The sequence below is a fragment of the Coloeus monedula genome, assembly GCF_965178545.1.
Source record: "Coloeus monedula genome assembly, chromosome: 12".
NCBI lineage: Eukaryota > Metazoa > Chordata > Aves > Passeriformes > Corvidae > Coloeus > Coloeus monedula.
Window position 1 is genome coordinate 8214890 of NC_138792.1, and position 27726 is coordinate 8242615.

A 27726-nucleotide genomic window follows, 5' to 3' on the forward strand; every position below is an offset into this window, starting at 1 on the left:
GCTGTAATAAACAACATTAAACCCCTGTGTCAGAGGATGAATCTGACATGTAAATGACTTAAGGCCACCCCAGGACTGCCAGGGAGAGTTGGGAGACAAACCACACTGCAAGAAGCAAAAATAAAGAACAGGGAGTCCTCTGGATATAGCTACTGGGGCTGGATAAAGACCACTAATAAAGAGAGCATGGGATGGACTTGAAACCTCCAAATCCCATAAGCAAGAGACAGAGAGACCAACACCACATGAGAAGATTTGCTGTACCAATCTTCTCAAGGCCTTATGGTATGTTTGGAAGGACACAGCTCCTACCTCCGAGGAAGGAAAGGGCAAAGCCCAGGCTGCCACATGCCTTTCACCTGGGAGGTGAATATGGTCCAGATGCTGCATCAACTCTTTAGGGCACTAGGGCAGGAAGGCATCATATCCCCATTTACTTCCTCAGGGACAATGTTTTGCCTTTTATTCTTTGCCAGGCCTTTTATTTACAGCTGACTAACTTCATATATCTAATATTCACCTGCTACGTTAGTGATCTTATAGTGTGTAATGGCCTGTCTACCTTGGGGGTATCATGGATCTGGAGCAGGCAGAGGGGGGAAATGGAGCAGTTGCTGCATGCACTTACTTATTTCTAGTTGCCAGCAAGACCTTGGCTTCAGAGCAGCAGGATGGGAAGATTAGGAGAACAAATGTACAAATGCTATTCTTAAATAGGTCAGGGAAGAAATGACACCTATGTGCTGAAAGCAAGACAAGACCACACACAAAATCTGTTGTTTTCTCAGCTACCACAATGGTATGATATTTTTAAACTGCTTAAACAGGGATTCAGCATTTAACACTTCATTGCTCAAAAAATAATATTCTGCTCCAGACTAGTGGAGCAGTGGAGATTCCTTCTTGCCTGACTTCTCATTACAACAGGAAAACAGTTCACCATCCTCTTATGACCTAAATGAAAAAATAAAGGTTTTTGGGTATCTACTCACAATTCCTCTGCATTTGTCCACAGCCTCCTGCATAGAGTCTGCAACCATCAAGGTAAGGACACTGGGCTTGGAATGGGACAAAAAGCCCCCAAAGGTGGTGGCATCCAGAACACCCTGGCCTCAGTCCCCATATGGGAAAATACTTGAGCAAGCAGGGACTGTTCTGGTTTTGGAAAATGCACATGCTACAAATCCTGGTTAGAGCAACTGCCAGGTATTCACACTTCTGGGATTCATTCCTGTTTCTTGCAAATTTTTGCTAGGACAAACCACTGAACTTCTCCATACAAGCACAGATGCCTTGTCTGCAGAACGTGGGAGCACTTTTGCAAGTCACTGGTGCAAAAGGACACAAAGTTTTTAAAATAAGTAGACAAGAGCCAAGACATTTCCGTTCCCAACACATCAGGGTACTTTCATCTCAAGATCACTGTCCAAAATGTGTGGAGCCATCTGCAACAGCTCCTGTAAAAGTGAACTGCCTTCATTGTTCAGTAAGTTCTTCTAAAGCAGCCTTAGATCCTACTGCAAATCCCTACAAAAGTACCAACTCCCAGAGCAGCAGCTGACACTAATGCAATCTTGTATCAGGTCAAAGAAGGCACCAAAAATAAGAAACCATCAAAATGCACAGAAACAAGTAAACAAAACAGCAAGGAAAGAGGAAAGAGGACAACAACAGGACCCAAAATAGATTTCTTGTGCCACACACACATCAAATTTATGGCATAAAAGCTTTGCAAAGAAACTTGTTCTTAAAACAGTCCATCAACATTTACTCTGCTTCTGGGTGAAGTCTACTACTCTCTGACACCCCTACTTCCTATTTACAACTTCAGGCTTTAAAGAAAACTGAAGTACATTAATTGAGGATTTTATGAGGTACAAAATGATAGCTGCATTGTTATATATTCTATGAGAAAAGCAGGCTGAGAAATGGGGAGGACATCAGAGAAGCAGCACCCAAGGAGAGAAGGTGCCCAAGAAAATTTTAACAGCTTCTCTGCCTGTCTTTATTCCTCAGTCAATACAAAAAAAGGGCCAAGGGTCTGGAGGTGCACTGCTCGCCCAGGCATAGATCCCAGGAGGGACACACAGCCTGCTGAGCCTGTGTGAGGGCACTGACACAGCCAGCGAGGAGCAGTCGAGCTGCAGTGACTGTGCCTGAGCTGTGTCTGACACAGAGATGGCTCGTGACCCTCCAGCTTGGCGAGCACACGCAGGATGAGAGGTCTCCATGCTTGCTTCATATAGAACCACACCTGGAACCTTCAACAGGGCTGTACCCCAGTGTGTCCCACTCCCAGTATGGACAAACTCCAGCTGATTTTTGGAACTGTGAAGAACATTTCCACAAGCACAGAGACAGCAGCAAATCTGCTGCTCCTCAGCAACAACTGCCACCTCAAATGGGTACCTAGCTACAAGATATCCACATCCACAGTGAACAGCACAGGCTCGTTCCCTTCCAGACCCCATTCCAGAAGTAACAGTAGAAGCAATGGGAAGATGCGATACTCTGCCAGCCTCCAGGCTCACAGCACCCTCAGCTCTGCCTCAGTACAGACCAGTGCCTGGAGCTGGTCTTCACCAGGGGCAAGGAGCAGGGATCTGCCTCTTGTTTTGTTTCCTTGCAGAACATATTGATAGGCAGAGCCATGTGCTGAGGGTACAAGCATGGGACACCTGCCACAGACTTTACAAATACCCTCAGAGAAGTTACTCACTGTGTTTTCTTTCTGGTTCTGTGAGGAACGTGGCTCTCTCATTTGCTGTTAATGTAGATAAGAGGTTGCTTCTATTTTGCCACATCTATCAGACTTTAAAGAACCTAATAAAGAGCCAGGTTAGTTTCAGAAACCCGACAGCAATCATGTTGTTAGTCAGCACACAGTACATGCAATACACTGTAAACAACCTGGATAACAAGTGAAGAAGAGAAAAAGAACAAGAAAATACCTCCAACAAGCTGAGAAAACAGGAAGTACTGGGGGGATACCAAACCTCTGGAAATGCTAGATTGCTAGGGATAACAGGTCAACAGAAGTGAGAACATAGCCTTTACACTGATGAGGAGGAAAAGACAAGAAAACTGGAGGTAAAATAATTTTACTAAGTGGCAGAAAATGATCAGAAATGAGCAAGACGCTGTTGCCAGGGTCAGTATCTAAAAAAAAAACCCAACCCAGAACAGCTGATATATTGTCTGATCTCAGACAAAATGAGCCTGTCTAAAGGTACTATTGTTTAGGCAAAATCATGAAGCAAAGATTAACTATTCTGGTTACAGAGCTGTGCGTCACCATGTCTGCGTGTGACTGAAGGGATAGCAGAGGTCCCAGACATACACTGTTCTAGGTAAGATGGGAGCCTGATCTGGCTCTAGGGAAATGCCCCCAAACAGCATGGCCACCTGGACCATCAGGGAGTGTGGGAGAGTGACAGACTGTGAGAGCACTTGCACTGAGTAAGAATGTGGTTAAAGAAACCCAGGGCACATGGAGAGGCTGCCTGAAAATCCAGGCTCTGTAGTCCAGAGCACAGTACAGAGAGATAGGCAAAAAGAGCAAGGTTCAGCTCAAAGCAATGGGGTAAATACACACAGGAAACAGAATGCCTTCACAACGCAGTTTCTCCAGAACATGAACAAGAGTGAATGCAGTGTCTGAGGATGATCCTGTGGAAAGAAGGATCTCCGCAGTAAAACCTCAGCAGACTCTCAATAGTCAGGCTCTGCACAAGAAGCTGCCAGCCATTCTACAGCTACGTTTGCTGCTCTGCCATTAAATCAAAGATGAATCTGATTCCAGCTGGATTGTAGAGCCAGCTGCAATGATAAGAGGCAATCTTACATGGGAGAAATGCCACCAAATGCTGAAGACGTAGAATAAAAACAGTGTTCTGAGATCAGTGGGCAAATACAAGCTGTTGATTAAAAAAAACCCTTCACAAAATCAGAGGTATTATCACTTTAGCTTCACAGAAGCTGACAGACAGAACCATCCATTGCTTGGCAGCAGGACCATGCAAACATGAAATGATAAACACATTTGATAAAGAAATATTATCATTTTTGTAGAAACTTATGTCCCTCCAAGGCCTTAAAAAAAGAGGGTTTGATTAAAAAACTGTAACAGAAAAGGAAGACCACAGAATACACGAAACCAATTAAAAGCCACACTAAATTACAGGCCACAAAAGCTAACCATGATCTAAGAATCATCGAGTGAACCTATTCCCAGTGAGATTAATTCCTGGCCCTGCATTTACCTTTGAGGCCTTTAAAGAAATTCTTGGAGCCAAAGATGCGATAAGCACCTTGAGCTGCAGCAGCTCTGCAGACTCTCAAGTCTGGGAACATCTGAGGCCATCAGCACACACTGCAGCGCTCAGGGCCAAGGACCTTCATCCTGGGGGTTTCTCTACAGCAGCAGAGAGGGTGGGGTCAGGGTCACCGCAGGGATGCGGCCAGACACGGGTCCTACCCCAGCCGAAGGGCCGCTCACCATCCTGCTGCCTCTCCTACGCAGGGCAAGGCTGGAGGCAGCCACAGCCAGGAGCTGGGGACAGCACAGCCCCATGGCCTCTTCCTGAGCTGGAGACCTACATCAGCCCTTGTCCCTTCAGCCACTCAAAAGAGGTTGGTGTACAGGAAGTCGCTCTGTTACTGGCTTGATTTTGTCAGCTCCTCCCTAATTTACAGCCTTAGGCAGATGCCTGCTTTTCCCTGCTCAGCCCTGAGGTACCAAAGTCCTACACAACAGCTCACAGCAACCCAACATGCCTCAGCAGCAAACCTAAGAAGAGCAAGTGAGGAAAGCCAGTGTCCCATTCCATTTACCAGCTGATGCATTACTACCCACAAAGTAGTGCTCAGACAGAAAAGGAGCCATCAGCTACACTCCCTGGAATGTGACATGTCCATGCACACCTCACTAGTCACCAGCACTGTCTGCGTTACAAGCCAGAGAAAGGACCATGAAAACAACCCCTGGAGTACTTGCAATCGATAATTGCCCCTGTTCTTCAGAGAGCATCAGCCTTCAGCACTTCCTGGTGGTCACTAATGGCAGCAAAGACATGCAGAAAGGGAAACTTTAAACAATGATGCGTCCAGGTCCCAGTGGAAGACAGTGGATTAACACACCAAATTATCACCTAATTATAATCCAAGTGATTTCAGAGTGCCACAGACAGTAATGCAATACTGTCTCCTTGGGCCAGATCACAAGAAAAAAACCACTGCCCTCTGCAACCACTGCAAGACTACATGTCATGATATACCAGCCAGCACCATCCTCAGAACTTGTGTCAACAACATGCACCACGAGAGCGCCCCTGTCCCGGGTGAAACAAGTTACAGCAACGAAAAGTTACTCTTATTCCCCAGTCTTTGCTAGGACTGCCTGGCAGATTAGAGATCCACCCCAACCACTGAGATACACTGGCCTAGGAGAAAGCTACTGTGGAAAACCAGCCAAGGATCTACTACTGTAAACGTTCAGAGGTTTTTTCCCCCTTGTGATAAATTTCAGAGGGAAACTTAAGACCAGACTCTAGGAAAAGGCAGTGACCACCCATCCTGTTTGTTTAGTCTTTATACCAGGACGAAAGTATCCACTCAATTTTAAGAGATGAAGGGGTTTTTTGCAAAATTAGTAATTTCTTGCAGCTCAAACAGCTTTTATTTGTCATCAGAAACAAAATAAAACAATAAAACCTTAATGTACCAGGAGAGAAAAAATATTTACCTTGCATTGAGTAAACTTTTCCCAGGGTGCAGGCACAACTGTTAACAGAAGGAAATGTTAAGAGACATGGTAGAAGCTGTTTGCAACTATACACCTCAGAGCCAAAAGGGATATGAAACTGGATCTCTTCCATTCAGGAGTGAAGAAAAATTGTCACAAAGAACCACTAATCATTTATTAAAGAGACTATGATACCACAGGGAAACAAAACAAAACCTGAAATAATCTAGATGCAGACATTTCTAGAGATTCAAGAGAAACCAGGTAACAGTAGAGGGAAGACAGCTCTCCTTTATTATCTTGAATTCAATTCTGCTTATCAGCATCATCATTACAGCTACAAGTGCAAAGATTTTAATACATTTCAGGTCTTATTCAATTTCCATCAAAGTATCCAAACAGACTCCAGTAATGTTGTATCAGATTTCTGTGGGCTCTTCCAATCGGCGAGCTAAACACTCCTTTAAGAACTAAATGAATACAGCTTCCTCAGCGTTGTGAGGAAAAGCCCTGGCTGCTTGCCCTTTCTGTGACTCAGACACACTTGGCCCAGCCATGAGATGGGCTGCATTCCCTCTGCTCCCACTGAAGTCAAGGGCATCTCTGAGGCTCCACATGCCGAAAACCAGGCTGCCTGCCACAGGGGCCAAAGCCAAGCTGCCAGCTAATAAATGCACAAACCCTGGGAGGACAGAAAGTGTGAAGGCAAAGCCCGTGGCTCAGAATGGGCAGCCCCGCATCATTTTCTGGGCATGGAAGTCCTGCTGTACCAGTGGGCACATTTCTCCATCTCATCCTGGGACCCGTGTGTCTAATTTGGGTTGATGCAGGATGGTGCACACAGAATCAGCCTCCGCTGGAAAATGTGGGCCATCACATAATGGTTTATTACTATTTCATTATCTTCAGATTCTGTTCAGCCTGCAATAGCTCCTAAATAAATTCAACATTTTGCAGATCTTGTTCCTGTATTACTCCCTGTTTTTAAAATATTCTTCTTCCCTTGTCTAGAAAATATTTATACAGAATGCTAACATTTTGGGCATCTGAAGAGTGATTTATCTCAGGTTTATAAAGCCCTTCACCAGCTAGAATTAAGTAAATCCCTGGACACCATACAGGTAAGTGCCAGTAACAGCCATCCCTAATTCCAATAATCTAGAAGCACTTCTGGAGTAATCAGTAAATTCTTGTTAGACAAACCACACTCTTGTCTGTAGAGCAAGGGCCAGAATCCTGGGCTTTCCACTGGTGAAAGTCTCAGCCTTTCAGCCTAAATGAGAAAAGGCACTAAGGGCAGACCCTGCAGACTGTACAGACAAAGCCTGTGCCACACAGAACACACCCTGGGCATCAGAAGCTGAATGCAGCTAACCTGAGCCAGCCAGAGCACAGGCACCAGTCTGCAAAGCACTTACGAATTAGGAAATCTGTGCTCAGAGATCAAATTATCCTTCCAACATAAATCTATGGATGCAAAAATGATATAAATTAACAAACATGTCACCACCTGTCCCTGATATACACCTCGAGAGCCCAAACTCCTCCTCTTGCAGCCCAGCATTCACCACTAGCAGTTGTAAGGTCCCCAGCTAAGCAAAACAACTGGAATGCCCTGGTTCTGCCCCCTGCACACACAGCACCTAATACATCAAATCTATATTCTGAATTGAATTGTACAAATCATCTCCTGTACTCCAGGGAATAGCAATCACTGTCAGTTGAAAACAGTGACAGCAAAATCATCTTTTGCCTTAGTGTACTGCTGCACATGTTCACCTTCATATTCCGACATTTAAATACTTGCCTACAGGTCTAGGGGGAAAGTGCACCTGGCCCACATTCCTCACTGAATACTCTCCTGCTATGTACATTGATCGCATCCCCTCTGCATGTTTGCAGCCCCTGACCCTGATCCCCTGATCCTCACCTACATCTCTTAGACGCTGATGTCTTTCAAAAAATTAATTCTATTATTGACATCTCCATAATTTCTTAATGAGAGCTAAAGCCTTTCAAGCAGCCTTCAGTGCCCAAATCAAATCCAAAAATCAGAAGGACTTTTCCCATCCTGCCCCCTGTGCAGGAGCACAGGAGGAAATGCCAAGAATCAGATGTTCTCTTCTGCTCTGTAACTGACTTATCACGGGGACTCTGGCCAATTGCATAATTACAATGTGCCTCAATTCCCTCATTTCTCAGTGGCTACAATTATACTGAAACAAATCCATGGGCACCTGGGACTGACCCTGTGCTTGAGATTCTGCCCCCCTGAAAGCATCTGACAGGCATAGGCCATGCTCATGGGAAAGCCAAGGTCTCTGACAGGAACTGGTCATGAATTTTTCAGCAAGTTACATGTCACTGGCTTGAAAGAGAATCTTTTCATGGGAATATGCTACTGTTCTGGAAGGCTTCATCAGAAGGATGTGTCTCTGGACAAAACAGAGAGGGAAGAGCATTTCTGTTCTCTCAGAGAGCAGCTAAAGAAAGCATAGAATTGGGGCTGGGAAACCTGGGCTCAGTGCAGGCACCAGCACTGCAGGTGCAAGGCAGATTCCCCAGAACAATTTTTCCACTCCTTCATGAAAACTTAATAGCATTTCTTCCACTCCCACTCTTTTCTGAAAAGCTTTAAAATATCCTGGTTCCAGGGAGACATCAAAGACAAAACCACTTCCTACCCGCCCTTACAACGGGAAGAGTTCAGGTTCCGCTTACCTGTGAGTGGTGCTGTGTATACATAGTTACCAGGGTATCACAAGATGAGTTGTTGAGAGTCCAAGGATGTCAGATCTCCAGTCAACCTCCCTCCAACAAAGAACCAACCTCCTGGCCACCTCCTAGGGATTCTGTGCAAATTATTAATTCATTAATGACTGGTGAGTGCTTAGAAAAGGTAGAAGGGGAGGGACTGCTGTTATGTCCCATTATTATCGTGGCTATCTGACATACATGCCCACAGGCAACTTGGATCTATCCTTCGTAGGAATCTGTGATGCTGGATTCAAGACAAATCAGTTCCTCCAAGCACAACATGTGAGTTATAAAAAGTGAACAATGATCTTGGCCTAGAACCTTTTAAGAGAGCTCTGGAGATGGGCACAGGGCCACACGCTCTTAACATGCAAAGGCAGCCATGTGACATCGCTGTGTCCCGTGAGACTGTTTGAAGCAGCCCTTCTGCCAAAAGCTCCTGTTCACCCAGAGATGCTGGCAGAAAGGAAGATGTCTCTGTGCTAAACCATTTCTATGTAGCATCTGCTGACTTAAAAGTGCCACCAAAGGGATTTGGGATAACTTTCCTACTCCACAGCAACAAATGCTGAGGCAGACATTTTTGCAACTTGGCTCTAAGGATGGTAACTCCCACCAGAGGGGAGGACCACCAGGACTTTGATCTACTGGAGCTCGTCAGCCTTTCCTTCAGCTCTTTCACCCAACTGACAACACAGAACACACTGGCCAGACTCTCCCTGGAAAATTACTTACTATAATCTAAACTGCAACGCCAACACATCTAAATGCCGGCCCAACTCTTTCAGCAGCCAGTACTACTTAGTTTGACAATCCAATTGCACAAAATGGATCAAAGCAAAGGCTGGAATTTGCACAAGCACGTTTACACTGGCTGTCTACACCACTCAAAGCAGAGCATTTATGAGTGAAACAGGCTGATCCCATTTTTCTGACAAGCCCAGAACTTCCTTTCAGTACCTAAATGGGCTACAAGAGAGCTGGAGAGAGATGTTTTACAAGGACATGTAGTCATAGGAGAAGAAAGAATGGCTTCAAACTGATAGAAAGCAGGTTTAGATTAGATGTTAGGAAGACATTTTTTACTGTGAGGGTAGTGAGGCCCTGGCACAGGCTGCCCAGAGAAGCTGTGGCTGCCTCATCCCTGGGACTGTTCAAGGTCAGGCTGGATGGGACCCTGAGCAACCTGGTCTAATGGAAGGTCTCCCATGGCAGGGAGGTTGGAACTGGATGGTCTTTAAGGTCCCTTCTAACCCAAACCATTCTATGATTCCACAATGATTCCTCCTCCCACACTGACAGCACAGATTACCTTTAATTCTTTGTAAGACAAAAGAAACATCTACTCTGCTGCCAAAGCTGTGCTTGCAGTTCTGAAAGGTGCTCCCAAGTTTGCTTTTCCAGCAGGCACATCAGCACAAGACACAAGTGCCCTGTTGAGCAGCTGGCCCACGCTGACTTCCATGGAGAAGCTGGAGGAGAGATGTACTCCCCTCTAGCTGCAGCATCACCATTTGCCCCAGCAGAGAACACTGCAGTTGTTCTGGTGCCCCAGGAACTACACACCTCTACTCTTTACTCACCTACCCTCAGTAGAAATTTGCTTTGATGGCTTGCTGGCAACAGCTTTCAAAAAAATCAATTTATGTGTATGTATGTGCACACATCAAAAATTAGTGTTTATCACTCAGCTTTCTCACTAATCTCCTTTTTACCAAACTCTGTGGATGTACGGTAATGTCACATTAAAAGGATTCGGCAAGATGATCAGTGCAGGCAGAGTGCAACACCTTTACTTCTAGGTGTGCAATTGCCTACAATTTCTGATAATGCACCTTCCCAAAGGCTTTGGCAAAATATATGTTTGCATTGCAGAACATCAAGAGACCATGAGGCAATAAATTCTCCTCTCCATCCTGCCTTCCAAGAGATAAACAACTTGGCAAGTTGAGTGATAAAGAACCAATACAATTATGTGTCATTAGGCTGTAACTAATAGTGGTAGAGAATGGATAAAGGCCTGCTGATTAGAAACGCTATCAAGGAAACTCTAAGATGCGGCATTAAGGCACACATTGAAAATAGAATGCATTTCATGCTTCTCCTAGAAATACTTGATTTTATTTCAAGCCACCACCTCTTGTTGTTTTACTTGGCATGAGCACTTTCCACCATAAAAAGTTCTTTCTTCCATTAAGGATTTTATGGAGGAATCAACAAATAGCATCTACCAACAGAGAGCCTCCATGTCCTCTTTGTCAAAACAAAGCTCTTTTCACTCTTCCTTCAGAAAGACATACCAGCCTGATCAGAAACACTGCCAGACCTCACTGTACAGCTCATTTGCTCCTCGTGCAAGGCCTCCATCTGAATCCATATCTGGACTTCCCTGGGACAAAATTTCTGTGCTAAACATTTTATCCATAAATTTTGAAAGAATATGATGGGATTCAGTAATTCAACAGAGAAATTACTGCCAGTTTCAGCTGCATAGGGAAGGCAGTGCTCAGCTCCCATGGGAATCCAGCTCCAGTTGCATGAGCCTCACCATCCACGTGGGAAGCAAATACTTCTACTCATCTTCCAAGCAGAAGCTACTTAGACTTACTGAGCACATATGCCTGCACATTACCTTCAGGGCCTGGCCAAGATTAACATCTTCACTACCAAGAACCCACCCAAATTCATGAAGCATTCCATATTTTTAACAGGTTGCCCAAAAAAGTGGATGTCCCAATCCTGGAAGCATTCAAGGACAGGTTGGTTGGGACTCTGAGCAAGCTGCTCTCCTGAGCAAGGGGTTGGAACCAGATGATCTTTAAGGTCCCTTCCAACCCAAGCCATTCTACGATTCTGTGATCCTACTGAGACAGCTCCTGGTGCTTCCACACACCATTCAGGTTCTGGTCTCCAAGATCACCACAGCAGTGGTTAAACATGGTTCTGGTATTTGCAATGGAAAAACTGGGAGCTGCTGAAGGATTTGGGACTGCATTCCTTTAAGTCTGAAACAGGTTTCACATCAGATAATACAAATCTCTGATGACTTGTGAGCTGAAGAGTGAAGTTGCTCTGCCCCTTTGCCTCTGACTAGTTCCACTGATTTCTATAGCATAGAAGTCCGAGGGGAAAAAAAAGCATAAATCCTGTTTCAATCTGTCTTCTGATCCCATAAAACATTTCCATGTGGCCAGTATCTGACAAGCCTCCAAGACAGAATCTATGCCAGTTGTCTGGACTTGCACCATTCTCAGCTCAGCGAAGCCTCACAACAGTTGAAAGCTGGGCCCTTTATCAGAAGGTGAGTGTTCAGCATTTCTGATGGAACTCAGCCATGATTAGCTGGGTAATCATTATACTCTTTCAGCAATTATCATCAGCACTAATATAACTTTGGCTGCTGCAAACTCTAAGAGTGTCTTGATCTAAATTACATTCAGGGGCATTATATCATAAAGTGTAACATATGATCCCAGTCTGACAAGCTGATACTGCAGACTGTGTAAATGGAGATGAATCACTTCCCAAGTCTTTGCAGGTTTGTTTGCCCTCAAAGAAACAAGTTTCCATTCTTCCAAAGGCTGCATAGAGAGCAGAACCATGTATCTCTCCTCTGTCTATAAGGAAGCACCTCCAGGGTTGAAGCCCTTTTCTGAGTTAACTGGCTTATGCCTGCAGTGATCTGCAAAACACCTGTCCCAAGAACTTTTGAGAAAGGAAATCTTGTGAGAGGGAAAGGACTTTGAAGGTAGCTACAGAAAAGAAGAATGTGTGCTGGAAAACAGCAGAAATCCTGACACCATGTTCCGATTGCAAATGCCATCTAGGATGTCACATCAAGGTAAGAATTGATGTGTTATTAAACATAGCTATTTTATAAACCACAATTCTGTAAATTAAATGAAAAGTTGAGGTCAGACCACATAATTGCAGGCAGAATTTGGCCACTGATCATTACTTTTCATAAGGACTGTCCTCTAGGCTAGAAGGTGTGTCACGATGCCCCAAGGTAGTTAACTCACACTAAGACAACAGTACTGACAGACTATTTTTTGCCTACAGTAATCTGTCAGGTACCCTCTGTGGGAGCTCTGACACAGGCTTGGAAATCCATTCAGATCCCAGAAGTTTAACTGCAAAACAATTCAACATCGGGCAAGACACACATTCTCTATATCTAAGACTTACCTGGGATGCTGGTTAGAGTTTATTTTCCCCTGCTCTCACAATTCTAACCAGTTTATATACCTAGAAATTAAAGCCAAAGGAGAGAGAGATAATGTTTTTCCCAACATCACAGGAAAACAACACAGAAAAACTGGCTTCCTCTAAAGTATCAGGCCAGAGCTGCAACTGCATTATTACTTGTTTTACTAGACCCATAATACACCACTTGTGCTGAATGGGTGCAGGGGGAATACTGCTCAAACTGAACAAGAGCATGGCTGAGTCCCTTGAGTTGAGGAGAACCAGCTTTCTGGAATGCCACCAGCACAAGCCAAATGTGGCAGTAATTCAGGCCCTACCTTCTGCGTTCAGAGTGTGAGGCTCAGACATTAACACAGAAATGCAGCTCCACAGGCTGCGGGATCCTGGGTACCAGAAATTCTGCTCAGTGCCGAGTCTCAGGCAAAGCACACGGAAGGGAGCGCCCAGAGGAACAGTCTCTAAGATGTGGTTCCAGCATCCACAGCTGGCCTAAATTTTACTCCATGCCAGGAAACAGCTCCTTTCTCACAGATGGCTGCTGTTACAGAGCACTGACACCCACCACAGAGCAACTGGGCATGCAATATTAATAGCATCAATGAGAAAATTAGGAACCCACATCAAAGCACTGAGAGTTGTTTCTCTAATATTTGGCTTTAAAACTAAGTGCAAAAAGAAAGGTATTACACTCAGCTAAGCATGTTTAGAGGACTTTCCTTTTAAGATGTGATTCTGCAGCTTTTAAACACACACACATGCAAAATGACCCCTTAAGGATGGGGGAAAGCTGCTGTCACCTATAACTCAGCAAATCACAAGTTATATGAAGAAATAAAAATCAATGCTGCTCTGAAATTTAGTGTGGCAGAAAAAAGAAGTCAAAACTATCATAATAAATGGCTGCTGGAAAGTCAGTCAATGGACAGTGCTGCTGTGACCATGTTTTTTCTCAAACATGGTCATTCCCTTGGAATTTGAGTCCAAAGATTATTATCTGACCTGCACTGAATACAGCACACACAAACCAATAATGCAAATAAATCAGTACGCACTCATCTGCTAGAATTTTTCTAGTAATAGAAAATGATAAAAGAGCATAATCAATTAATCTAATTTAGAAATCTCCCCTTCTCCATTACAACACTGACACTGGACCGAACTATACAGAGCCTACCTGCATCAACAGAGTCAGCACAGATGAAACATGGATGCAAATACTGTCAGCCATGTAATCTCCATAAGAAGACCCTTGGATTTGGGGATTTAATAAATTAAGGACAAGTACAAAGCATAGAAATATATATCTTGAGGATATAGTGGTTATTACTGGTGTCCCTTTTGACTGGAGCAGGGACTGCTCAGCCACAGCTAAGTCTCCACAGATGGGCACAGCCCAGTCTGAGTTCTCTGCTTGGACTCCAAGCAAATCGATGCATGTGTCTGCTCTGAGAGCTGCAAAAGCATGTGAGTGCAGCACTGTGCCCACACCAGCATGACCTGCTAGGTGTCCATCATAGTCCTGTCCTGCTGACAGCTACGGGCGTCTATCACTTCCAGCCTGGAAGACGTGCTCTATCACTGCCACAACCCTGGCATGATGCTAACAGTGAAGTCTTCATGTGATTTTAGATGTGTTTCTCTGATAGTTCTGCCACTTCAACATCCACCCACAGAGAGGACCTGACATCTTTTTAAGCAGTTTTTTGAGACACTACAACCTGATGACTCAACTTGGTTATTTGTCTTAATCTCCAACAGACTCAGAGCTGTTCAGTAAAATAAGTATGGGCTATTTCCCCTCAGAGTAGGTGAAAGATGGAATCAACAACTAATACATCTGCTCTACTTTACTCAGTTACCTGGTCTCATTTTGAATCAAACCCTGTGTGTCTTCTGCTTCAGCCTGTCTTACACATGTGCAGCCTCCCTGCCTTCACTGGCACTCAGGCCGGACAGTCTGAAATTACATCACGGGCATCTTGCTGCAGCTTAGATGGCATCACCTCAGGTTACATAGGACTGGGAGAGACCCACTGAGTCACCAAGTACAGCCCCTGCTGTCCAGGCAACCACGTCATCTAATCCCTTTGTAAGTGAATCAAAAATAGTTATGAACCATATCTCACTGGGCACACCCCAGCCTAGCCATGAATGACATATTGTGGTGTAAACTGACTCGGGAAAAAGTATACAGACACATCCAAGACAAATTAGAAAGTGCAACAAGCAGGGAGGCAGCTTAGTCTAATGGCCAGGGAATGGGACAGGCAGCAAGATGGCTGGGCCCTGCTGCTGGCTCCTGTTCTTCCCTATTCCACCCACAGTGCCCATTGCTCCATCCCTCAGGTTCCTCTAGGCTAAGACCAAGATAACAACATTGTCCCTCCTTCCTTCGCAGATTGCTTTCAGCACTACAGACAAAAAGAGGGACACAAGAACTAACTATTTTTATCCACTTAATCTCCCCAGCAGGTTTTTAAAGCCCATATTAAAGCCCTCCTTTGCAATTCAGTCTGTGGATAATTTGCTACCTGCATCTCCATAAAGTTTAACCTGTCATAGCCTAGCAAAGGTGTAATTTCATCCCCAGGCTCTTCTGACTTGAGACTGTGGAGCTTCTCTTTGTGGATAAAGTATCAAAGCAATAGCTCTGAGAGAACAGCCCTTTTGCATCTCACAACCCATGTATTATCCTCTCTAAACATAGTTTAACAGGCCAGAATCAAAACTTTTTGTCTCCCCTCATGTCTCCTCCCCACCATGCACACTTTAAGAAAGAGCAAGCACAGATAAGAGCAGCAGACAGAGACATAGAGAGAGGATGGTTTATCCCACAGACAGAGGATTACTGCATCATGATGTAATGACCTTGTTCAGGAAAGAAAAAGGTTAGTTATACGACAGCCTGAGTTGTAAAAATACCAAGTTCTTTTCAAAATGGGGTAGAATAATGTCCATTTAAAGTTATGCTGAAGAAAACATAAAACACTTGTCCAGTGAACTGGAGAGAGAAAGAGCACAGCCCAACTGGCCTGGATACAACCCCTCTCCAGACACATGTAACACACTGAATCAAACAAGCAGGGGTGTTTCTCAGCTAAGTATGCAAGGAAAGGAGATGCCATGCTGCTTTCTCTGTTTTTGTATCTTCAAACATCCAAGAGTCCTTTCTGTACCCTACAAAGGTGCATGGCAAAAAGAGCCATTTCTGTGATTCACTTCAGCTGCAAAATGCTACACAGCCAACTGTTCCATTTGCCCCTTGTGAAGACTTTGCATTTGTACCTATTTTTTTCTACCTCAGAACAACTGGAGGGAGGAAGGCCACATGCTGCCTGCATATGAAGCAATCCCATGAAAAAAACAACTCAAGGCCAGGCTTATTCTCTCTTTTCAGGCAACATTTAATGAAGCTTTGGCCATGACTAAAACTCCAAGGCTGAGTTAATCACATTTGTGACTACAGGTTCCTCAAAGGGACTTGTTTCTAATGAATTTTCAAATGCTATGAAACTAATAGGTATGGTATTTACCACTGAAAACACTGTAAAAGGACACTGATGCTACTGCCCCAGTACAGCACACTTATTTCACGGCACTGTTGATATTCTGCTTAAGTGAAGCGTATGTTATTAAAGCCAATATTTACCAACAGATACTACAGTTGTGAAAGTAATATAGTCCTTCCATGTAAAAATAGGCTTCCAACAGGAAATACAAGGCATTTGGCAAGTCTTAGTCCACCAAGGGCAATTGCTCCATGTCCTGTTTCCAGGACAAGAAAGCCCTCCAGTTACTCCATATACTTCCAGTGGTGAATGCTGAGCTTGTCTGGTAAGTTTTCTGAGCCCAGCGGAAATCCTAGACCAGACACAGAAAGCTCTGAGTCTGAATTGGCACCAGATGCTTTAGAAAACAAGTGATTTTCATTTTGTTACAGGAATATGAGAAGGCCAAAATGCTTTATTTATCAGCACAGGAACAGCCACTCATCTAAGTGCATGAATATTCTGTTGAAGTTGTTATAAAATCAGACTCTTCCAAGGAAACCCTGCACTGAGTAACAGTGCCATGTGCCAACTTACAGTGCTCTCTACACGTGTATGAGACAGGAAATGTATTTTCTATAGCAGACGAACAGCAATGACAGCCTTCAGACTAGAGTATGGAATATCATTTGCAGCAAATTCCAACCTCTCAAGGAGCAGCCTACAGTATCTCCCTACCAGCTCAAAGACTCCATACAAAGGCCAACTCAACCTCATGCGTCTACTGCAGTGTTTCTTCTCAATTAACTAAGGAAAAGTGTATTAGCCATACATCAAAACTGCATTGCAGCTAGAGCTGCCAATTACTTATGGCAAAAGAGAGGCTGATTCATCCGACTGTATGTGGGCCTTGGCTGGAGTTTTCCCAAAACGCAACAAGAAAAGAAGAAAACCTCAGTGAATCTCCCCCTCATTCCCACTCCTTCCTCCCCCACAAATCACAGTCAAGAGGCCTGCGCTTGCAAAAGCAGCATTTCCTGGAGGATTCTTTCTGCAAATCACTCCTTTTCTAAATTCAGACAAAACACACAACTCAAAATCCATTTGCATATGATATATACGCATACAAGGACACCCCTCCCAAACACTTGGAAGCAAAACGCAATGCAAAGGGGTCTAAAGCACCTTTAAATCCCCAGTCCCCAGGGATCCCTACATCTTCCACTCCAAATCTCACGGTGTTCTGTGACCACCTGCGTAGTGTGCAATGGCCACCTGACAACACTCGGCTTGGCACCAGCCTGCAACAGCTGAGCAGGGGCTGGGGGGCCTTGTATTTCTGCTCACAGCAATCACAGAACAGAACATTTCTGCTAAGCACAAGCACATCCTGAATCCAGACCTTTTCACAAGCTTCCTGTGTTGGATGCATTTAACACCTAACATATCACCAGTAGCAATTCTCCATCCAACATGTCGCTCCTTCACTTTGCGTGTTTCAAATGAGCGTTGTGGCCTCAGGGTGCCAGGGCTCTTCTCTCCCTGGCACTGCTGGATGGAAATTGTTCTCATTAGTTGCCACGGACCCATTTAGGCACCTACTAGCCTAGGTTTTCAAGGTCCCCAGCCACACCAACACCACTATTCCCCATGGTGAGTTCAGGACACAAAACTTCAATCATGTTTGCTTCTAACTGCTATCTTCCACTGGTCTGACAGTACCCTACCAATGACCTTGGGCATCTGACTTCATCCTTTTGTTTCCAGTGTGTTTGACACGAGTCAACCTGGCACCCAGCCCCCCTGGAGCAGTCAGACCCTGCCTTAACACATCTCTGCTTTTTATCCAGGCCTGACTTTTAGCCATTTATTGTTAATCTTTAAAACAGCTTTCACAGAAAATATGCTTTGAGATCCTCAGAGTGCAGAAAAATGCTTGAAGCATGCACCTACTGCTCACTGCCTTCTGGCACCAACATTCAAAATTCCAGTCAGCACAGGAGGGAGCCTGAGCTGCCCTTTCCATGGCAGGGGGGATCTGCAGTCAGACACAGCCAGCTCCATGGATCACAATGCAATGCCTCATCAATGATGCAGGGTAGACCAGTGCAAGATATCTTCTGCCTAATGACCCCACCAAAAAAAGCCATCAGTCTGATGAGAACTTGTGCTTTAGAGGTTGTTGGATTATGCAAGAGCACAGTTTTTCCTCTCCTTGCCCAAAAGCCAGTCCAGTTATGGGTTAATTTTGGGATTATGTTTACCAGACTGTTTGTGGGTACATACACTGACAGCTATGTGTAATTCCTGTTCCAGTACGCAAGCAATTACACTCAGGATAAGCACTGCAATAGATGCAGTCTTCAAACAGAGAGTCACACGTGTTCAGGTGTACCCATGAGGCCAGGCTCTGCCATTCTTCTGGGATCAGCAATGCAAACAACATGAAATGCAACTCAAAAGTACTCAAGATTAAGGTAACAGACCTCTTGTGTCACATGTGGGCCTGGGAACTTCATCCATGTGCTGTTGTGTCCACTAAGTGAGAGGAAAGAGAGCTTACCAAATCAAGGACTTAGAACTGGAAAACTACCTTGTAACCAGATTCTTATTGCTTCTCCTTACTACATGAAAGAGACTGGCATTTACCCCAAGTGTCCAGAGTGCTCCACAGACCACGGGAGAAGACAGAGCATGCCCTGAAGAAAAGGTTGCTCAAAAGTTCTGTTTGCATTACAAGTTGGGGCATATAAAGCCCCCTAATTAGATGCTTTGAGGACTATTTACTTCAGAAACACACAAAGGTAGCAGAAGTTCTAGCATTTCAGTATCACTATAGCTTCTAAGAAGGGTCCAGGACACAACTTCTGTTTGTGAACTGTCAATATACTGCAGAAAAGACTCCAGTCTCAGCTTACTCCTTCTGAAGCACTAAATATTATTCATTAATGCCACTAAAAAGGAGGATTCTGCATTCTCCCAATGCAAGAAGAAGTGGAGAGAGAACAAGAGCATGGAGAGAAGGTGTGGTACAGGATGTGGGACAGAAATGAAGGGAGAAGACTGTCCCCACAGACTACCTCTCTAGATACCTCCAAATATTACCCCACCTCTTTCTGGTCGTGCATCCTACAAAGTGCAAGGTGCCTTCCTCAAAAAGAAACAAACCAGGGAGCAAATTCTGTCTGCTTTAGTCTTTTTTCTGGCTAGAAATCTCACTTCTTCCCAGCTTGAATTCTCTGGAACGAAGAGAGGAGATTCATAGCACAGCACAGCTAATGTAGACCACATCTGTAGGAAATAAATAACCAGGATGCCAACCTGATCTGGCTAGGCTTGCTAAAAAGATCAAACGCGGATGTAAGCATCTCTTTTCTGGAGCAGGCATCGTTTCAGTTGTTGAAATATTCATACACCAATAGGAGCTGTGGTATCAATGTCTGTCCCTGATACAAACAAACCTGAGCTCAAAGCATGACAATCTGTGTTGTGCAGAGCAGAATCACAATTAAAAGCATTTCCCAAGCCTCCATTTCTGCATGCACACATCTGACAGCTTTTCTGGTGACACATCAAGAGCATCCCAAATCCAAGTCCACAATCTTCTGCCTGTGAGGGCAGGAGACATTAAAAATAGTTTTAGCAAATACCCAGGATTTTAATTGTGTGCCTTCAGTTTTTCCTTCTCAGATTTACCATGCACCAGCAGCCCTGTGGTTCATCTGGGGAATGGCTGGATGCACCTGATAAATATGAGCTGGCATCTGGGCACTGCAGGTTGAATCTAGACTCTCTGCAGGGAAGCGCCTCGAAAATTTCTGATCTGGAGGATCTTCTCCTTCACAATAGCGAATAGAGAAGGAGGAGACAGAAAATGGAAAACATTAGGCCTTTCAGTCCCCTTGAGAGACACAGAGAAGTACTTTCCAGTGCCCTTTCTAAATAAAGGAAACTAATTTTTTGATGCCAGCAAATGGACAGAGACTGGTGGGGGGGCACAGCTGCTGCCCCTTCAACAAAACTGTCTGGAGAAACGAGCCCACTCAGGTGACATGGCAAGAAAATGTTTTGGTACTCCCCCTTGTCACATGCACCCAACTGTGTATATACCCTGCACAGCAACACTGAGCCTGCTAAGGTGCCAGAGCATTTTCAACACTTGAGGATTAGAAAGGAAATGAGAATGGCCCAGCTCTGGAGTCTGTGCCGTACTGCAATGTCAAAGTGGCTGTTTGTTTCAGGCTTATGGGGATCTACAGCTGGACAAAAATGATACTGCAGTACCTTGAATTGTGGCAAAGCCAAGCACATGTATGAGCAGCAAGCTGGACCACAGCACAGAGCTCACTGGTCCATGTGCCAGGTGTCACCTTCAGAAGTCAAGGGGTCACATCCAAGTCCTTGTTTCCATTCCCTGAGAAAGCACACTTTTGCCATCGGGACAATAAAGAAACATGAAATTACCCAAAGATTCCTTGCGCATGTTTTGGATCCAAATTGCCTTAATTTGCTTCTGATGGCAATAAAACAGTACACATGACCAGAGCAGAGCAAAGGATGTGTATCCAACCTTCCCTTTGCTGTTCCCCATCTTTATGAGCCTTACAGTGCTGTATCAGAGCACCTGTACCACACCGAGCCCCAAACCCAGCATGAGGAGGCACTGAAAACTATTCCAACTGTGGAACTGGCAGCAAAGACTCCAGGGCAGAGATGTGCTTTTCTCTGCATCACTAAAGACTCAGTCACATCTGTCAGTACACTACGAGATAAGCAACTGACAATAAAACTAATGCTAGGAAATGAGCACACTGAATATATAACAACACTATTTTACCCTTGAATACTTAATGCACACAGTCATAACGATAAGTCTTTAGAGCAAAACAAAGCAACGTTCATGGCAGAGGTTCCCCAACTGAGCAGGACATGCCCCTGTTTAAGCAAGTCTGCCTCTGGAGGGGATGGATGATACAAGACTGGACATCAGGGTATCTGGAGGGGCACCTAGCCCAGTGCTCTAAGAGCCAGACTTGCAGGTAGGGCTGGTGCCACATGCTGACACAAAGATCCTCCCAGCCCAGGAGCCAATGACCTGGAGCGCTTGTAGGCCTGACTGTCCCCTGCCCAAGTCTTCCTGGGGTCAAGAGCTCCAGAAGGTGGGGACAGGAGACTGCATCAAGAACATCCCAGCTTCCTGGATGCCTGTCAGTGGGACTGACAAGGCAGATGCCATGGTGCTTGCCCAGAGCAAGGTGCACCCACCTGCCACATCCCACAATGCCTGAAGCAGTGAGTGGCACCTTGCAGCCCAATTCCCTGTCTCAGAAAACCCAGGAAGCCAGCTCATGAGCAATGCACTGTCAGAGCTAAGTTGGAGCAGTGCAATTGAACATGCAAAATGAAAAGTCCTTTGGCTATCTCCAACAAAGCACAGTGATACACTTGCTTTTCACTGCATGCAAGCCACAGCTGCTGATGTTCACCTGGAAAAAGTCTCCAGAACTCCAAGCACTGAAACTATTCACTAGCAAAACACAGATATTTTTGTCATATTTTTCCACTATAAAATTACTGCTAGGAGCAGGAGACAACCAGCAACAGCAGGTCTGAGATAAGACATTCACATCAGTGTCTCTACCTGTGCTGACCCAGGCCCAATGAAACCTACCAATTACCACTCAGCCTAATGCCATTCCTCAAGTAACATGAAAATCAAAGCCAACATAAAAGAAGATACGCAAGCTCAACTATTTGTGTCTGAAAGGTAAAAGTCAAAATAGAGCTGCAGGGAGAAAATGCTAGCTAAACACAAAATAGCACTGATGAGTGAAAAGGTTTATTTCTGCAGGTGAAAGTTAATTCACGTTCCTCTTTCCCTTTCTACTGCTGCCCTCCCCACTAAGTTCCTGGGAGAAAAGCTTCAAGGACCTTTGGCATGAGCAAAGGATGGTAATGAAAGAGGAAGATCACAGTGAGCTCCTGCCTGCCCACTGTGTAGCACAGCAAGGAACAGAAATCAGTACTCAAGCCAGAGAGGCACAAAGTGACAGCACTGTTAATGTCCCAAAGTCACAGGGAGTCCAACCAGAGCGGCAGCGGAAGCCAAATCTGGCAACATCCCCCCTGCGACCAGTTCTGTGCAGACATGGCTAAAATGAAGGAGGAGTTGTAGGCAGATCTGAAAGACCTTGAGAATCCCAGCTGGTTTTGATCCCAGAACACTGTCAGCTCCAAGGATGCTTGGACCCATAGTCAGAATTAAAGTATTAAAAGAAAAAGAGAAGAATGCTTCAGGCAAAGGGAACAGGAAGTGAAAGTGGGACTATCCCCACAAACCAGCTCTCCTCTAGGAGCAAATGCTGCCAGGCCAGAAGATGGCTAACACAAGAGCTGGGTTTGTTATGACCAACAATATGTTGCAGAGATTAATGTGTCTCACCTATCCCTGTAACTGTATGTACAAAACCTGCAAAGAAATATGGAGGGTTGGAGGAAGACAACCTCTTGTGCCCAATTTTGTTTTTCCAGACCTTGTGAGTCGGCTCAAGACACACAGGACAATCTGGACTCCAACTTCCACACATTTTCTGAGTTTTGGTCAGATTTTTACAGAGAAATTGCCCAGTCAACAGTCTGCCTGGAAATGTAAAGTTCTCCTCCCTGTAGTGAGCAGCAAAATGCTCACGAACTTCCAGAGAATCTTCCTACAGAGTCTCGCTGGGCTTGTTGGTTTAGAGAGCACAAAGACCCCATTAGTCCCTACAAAAAGCCAGCATGCTTGTGCTAAAGCCCTGAGGTGAATAAGGCCCAAGCCCAGGGCCTATGACAACCAAAGCAGCTCACCCTGGATATTGCGTCCTGCAGCACTGCTGTTACAGCTGCCTCCGAAACTGTTGCTGCTGCAAGCAGTGGCCCATGAGGCCTGAAACTTAATACCGTAACAGGAGCTCAAGCTCACAGGAGCTACTGAGACTTACTTTTAGTTATCCAGAGTCACTCAGTTAAGAAATGCCATCCATGCAGATCTTGGTTCAGAATACAACCTCCTCTGCAGCCCAGAGGCAGCTGCCTGCAGCCCCCCACCTATGAAGCCAGCCAGCCCCCAGCCCCAGCCCCCTGCACCATGCCTGCCACCAGCTCCTCTGCCCAGTTCCATGCTCAAGGAATGCAGCTCCAACCCATGCAGCTCCATACAGCCACAAATATCACCCTCTGTAACCAGCCTGTGCTCACGGCAGAAAACCCGGCTCAAGTCAATCCCTTCCCTCCATGCACGTAACCTGCCACGGCAACCTTTGCTCCCTGGCCTCGAACAACCCACTAGTCCATGTCCCAGACCTTCAACCCATTACCCCCGACCCCTAATTTACTCCGTATTCTGCTCACATCGTTGGGTAACCTGTGACTGGAAGCCCGAGGCTCCTCCGCAGCCATGTGCCACACTTCCACTTCCTTCGGCACAGCGTCCTCCTCCCGGGCGGCTCCGGAGCTGTGCCCGAGCCCCCTCCTCCCCGCCTGACAGCCACAGAGAAGGTGGATTCACTCGAGAGGAGCCGGGGAAGTCGGTCTCACCACCCCTCCGGCCGCAGCGTCCTCTTCCCTCTCTCTCCCTCGGGCAGGCAGGCAGCAGCCTGGCTCCGGCCCTCCCGACAGCCCGTCTTCCTCCCCCTCCTCCTCGCTCTGAGGCGGTCCATGTCAGACCGAGAATCGCTCAGCAAAGCCCATGCTGATCTCTGGCCTCCAGGTTCCCTGTGCAAGCATCCCCGACCGTGCCCAGAAAGACAAGAGAAAGCAGCGTCCCCCCTCAGGCAGCCCAGCGCGGGGTCGGATCCGGGCAGGTGGGGCATCAGGGGCACGAGCCTTTAAGGGGGTTTGCCAAACTCTCTACACAGACACCCAGGCTGTTCACTCCTGACACACGCTGTGCTCACCCCGCAAACGGAACGGCGCGGGGAAAGGCAAAATCCAGCCCCTCAACAACCCTCGGGGCTGCAGGCCCCCGAACAACCCCGCTCTTCCCAGCCCGGGCCCACCATCTCTTTCAGATGTTGCTCGCTTTGAAGCTATGGCTTCTCCTGCCTGAATTCCCTCAGCCTTCCACATTAAATACCTCGCTGTATTTAAAACAAGGCTCGTGTTCTGGTATCAGTGAAAACCGGATCTGAAAACTGCCTCAATGACCAGAAAAAGGGGCCACTCGTGCCGAGTGCATCCCCCCGCCGGAGGAGGGAAGCCTGGAGCGGCCAGACATCACGCTGGAGCACTTCCTCGGCTGGCTGGTGTACAAGTCTGGGACAAAGGGACAACCCAGTACAGGGACCAGCTCCAGTGTGGCATCAGACACCACCATGCATGCACAAGGAGAGACCACCCTTCCACGAACGGATTTTGGGAAAAACTTGGCAGGTGCTGCTGAACAGGTCAATCGGATGCGCGCTGCCAATAACGAGTATTTAAAAAAAAAAAAAAAAAAAAAAAAAAAAAAAAAAAAAAAGGCGGAGTTATTTATAGCCCAGAATTTCTCACTCCTCTGCAGAAGCGCAGCCCAGAGGCGGCATTGTTGGGAGATGGGGAACACGCACCGCGGCCGCGTCCAGGGCCGGTGCCGGCGCTGACACAACTTCAGCCGCGGCTCTGCGGCTCGGGGAATCCTTCCCGCAGGACACCGGGCTCCGGTCACCGCCGACTGCCCGGCAACACAGGTGTCACTGACGGCAGCGGCAGACGGAGACGCAGAGACAACCCCGGCACCGGCGCACCCCGGCCCTGCCCGCGGCATCATCCTCCCATCGTCGGGAGGAGACGGGGCGCCGCAGACCCGGCCACGGGCACCGCGCTTCGCCGGCGGCCGCAGGGCCCGGCCGGGGTTATCTGGAACCGCCCCGGCCGGGGTTACCTGGAACTGCGGTCGGTCATGGCTGCCCGGCCGGGGTTACCTGGAGCCGCGGTCGGTCATTGCTGCCCGGCCGGGGTTACCTGGAGCCGCGGTCGCTCATCGCCGCCCCGCCCGTCCCCCGCCGCCGCCGCCGAGCGCCCCCCGGGCGCGGCCCGTCCCCCCGCGCCGCCAATCGCCGCGCGCCCGCCCGCCCCGCGCGTCGCGGGGCCGCCGCAGCCGCGCTGGCGCAGCCAATGGGCGCGGCGGGCGGCCGGTGACGACACACGGGCCGGGGCTGGGGCTGGGGGCAAATCTTGTGTTTCAAGGCAGCGTGCAGGGAAAGCGCGGCGCGGGGGGGTGCTCGCCGTCCAGGCCCCTTGCCCGGGTGCCCCCTCGGAGGTGTGCGGGCACCTGGGAGGCGAGACCGGCGCCGGCCGGGGCTGAAATGGGTCCTGAAAGGCATCATCACGCTCCCTGGTCTTCGTCCGCTGGGAATAGGAAATGCACCGTGAAATTCGGGGCTCCCCCGGATGACGTCTGCGTGTGACAGCCTGTGGGCTTCTCCTGTCCGCATCCGAACGTGGGAGAAGCCCAGCAGGAGTGAGGCTGGAGCGACCAGCTCCGGCCACTCCTGCGACAAAGAGGGCAGTTCCTTGCAAACATCCTCCAACGCACCAGAAGAAAAGTCTTATTCACGGTCTGTGTTTTCCTTTCTCCTTCATTCTTTTCCAATTTTGCTTCCCTTGGCAACGTGTGGTCCTTCTGCTCCTTTCGAATCCACGGGTTCAGCTCCTCCATGAAAGGTATCAAAAGTAGAAACAGACCCAGCTTTGATGAGCATGATCTCACATTTACAATATTTCCAGGGGAAAAAAATGTGCAGATAAACATGACCAATTTTACAATCTCTGGGCACGGAGCAGTGCTGGGGCTGGGAGCACCAGCCATGCTCTGAGCTTGGGGCTGTGCCCGGTCCCAGGGCTGGCAGGAAGCTCTACCAGCTCCGGGTGCCACCAGTGGAAAGGGCTGTGCTGTTACATACCAAAGTGAGCATACCTTTGGCCATTTGTTTTTGTTTGATTTGTTGCATCTCTCCTGATGGAGATGCACTGGGTATGTTTAATGACACATTATGGAGCAGCCAAGGCCAAGGAATGAGGACTTACCTTCTGGTGGCTGCTATTGGCAAAGGTAAGGCAGGCCACATGCATCCAAGAGGAGATAACAAACCCTCCCAGCCCCACCACACGGCATGTGATCTTGTCTGACCACAAGGGATCACACTGCTGCCTTACAGCTCATTCAAAGGACAGGTTCTCCAGAAGCAAGAGCTCACTGAGTCACCCAGTCCACACTGACGTGACAAGCAGCTCCTACTGAATCACTACTGTCCCTTCCTGCTGTAAGCTGAAATCTCACAAAGGTTTTCTTCCCCAGTATGAGTCAAATCTGTCACTTAGCTGGCTGGCTCTGCAGTGATTACAGTCAAGCCATAGAGCAAGTTGTCAGTGTTCTTTCCACCCCCACAGAGAATTACTCCTGTGGATAGATGACTTTCAGGATCCTCTAAGGGCAGCAGGAATTGTGCAAATCTGCTGTCCCTTAACAATGGAAGAGGAGGCCTTCCACTTTCTGCTGCATGTAGTGTCCACCCCAGTGACAGCACTGCATGCATCCAAGAGCGTTGGGACAAGCAATGGGGTGACTCCTGCAGAGGACACTCTTGTTGAGCCAAGGTGGGTTAGTCAGCAGAGAGTGCAGGCTTTCACCTTTGGCTCTTCCCCCTTCAAAGTCCATGAAAAGCTTTTGGAGGAATGTCCCTTGACTACAGTGAGGAAGGGAATGCAGCTGAAGGAGCTGTCAGGGTCCCCACAGGCTCACCCAGCCCTGCAAACCACACTGGCTGCTGCAAACTGCTGTTTAAAACAGCCCAGAGCTGGAAAGGACTGAGCAGGTTGGGCACCAGCAGTACCCAGCCACCTTCAAAGTCATTCCTGATGGCTTCAGAAAGACTGGTGGGTCATCAACCAGCCCCACACCCTGGAGCACCACAAGCCATGGCAAGTACGTGTCCCGCTTACAGGCTTCCAAAAGAGGAAGGCAGCTCAAGGAAAAGCTGCAGATAGAACATGAAATCAGGCAATTACAGATGTTAGGACTGAATCTGTGAGTGAATCACTTCCATTCCTTTTAAAAAGTCCAACTAAAATCTAGTTTTAGCATAAACTTTTAGCAAAACTGCTCTTATGAGCACCATAAGAAAACTGCAGGCCCTCTGAAGCACCAAGCCCAGTTCAGCTCCCGTCTGACTTTGCCAAAGGCTGGGCAAGAGCAGATGAAGGGAAAGTTTCAGTTTCCTTTCCCCTGTGAAAGAACAGAAACTTGACTCCGTGACTGCATGCAGTGAAAAAGCAGATCAGATCCCTTACTCTCAGCCCTGTCCAAAGCTACAAGTCTCCTGGGAGCCAAAGAAACTTTGCAAGCATTGACTGTGCACAGTGGAGTTTTGCCTGAAAATTACAGAGGGTTTTTAAACAACTGTGCATTTCAGGTTGGCCTTTGGAGACCACAAAGCCCTTGAACCTGTGCATTTCAGCCTTTCTGGGTTCTCCAGCTATTTTTAAGCTGCTGGATGGAAGCCAACTGTCCCA

General features: G+C 47.0%; 1 protein-coding gene across 3 annotated transcripts in view; it reads right to left on the bottom strand.

The window, feature by feature from the left end:
- Positions 1-25253, bottom strand: part of PAK3 (p21 (RAC1) activated kinase 3) — a 65130-nt gene extending 39877 nt beyond the window's left edge. For 2 of the 3 annotated variants that reach the window (XM_082289560.1, XM_082289562.1), the window contains exon 1: positions 25177-25253. The gene's annotated coding sequence lies outside the window, so the exon portion shown is untranslated. Of the gene's footprint in view, positions 1-25096; positions 25153-25176 lie in introns of those variants that run through there. The other variant, XM_082289561.1, reaches the window with a different exon arrangement.
- Positions 25254-27726: the final 2473 nt, after the last annotated feature.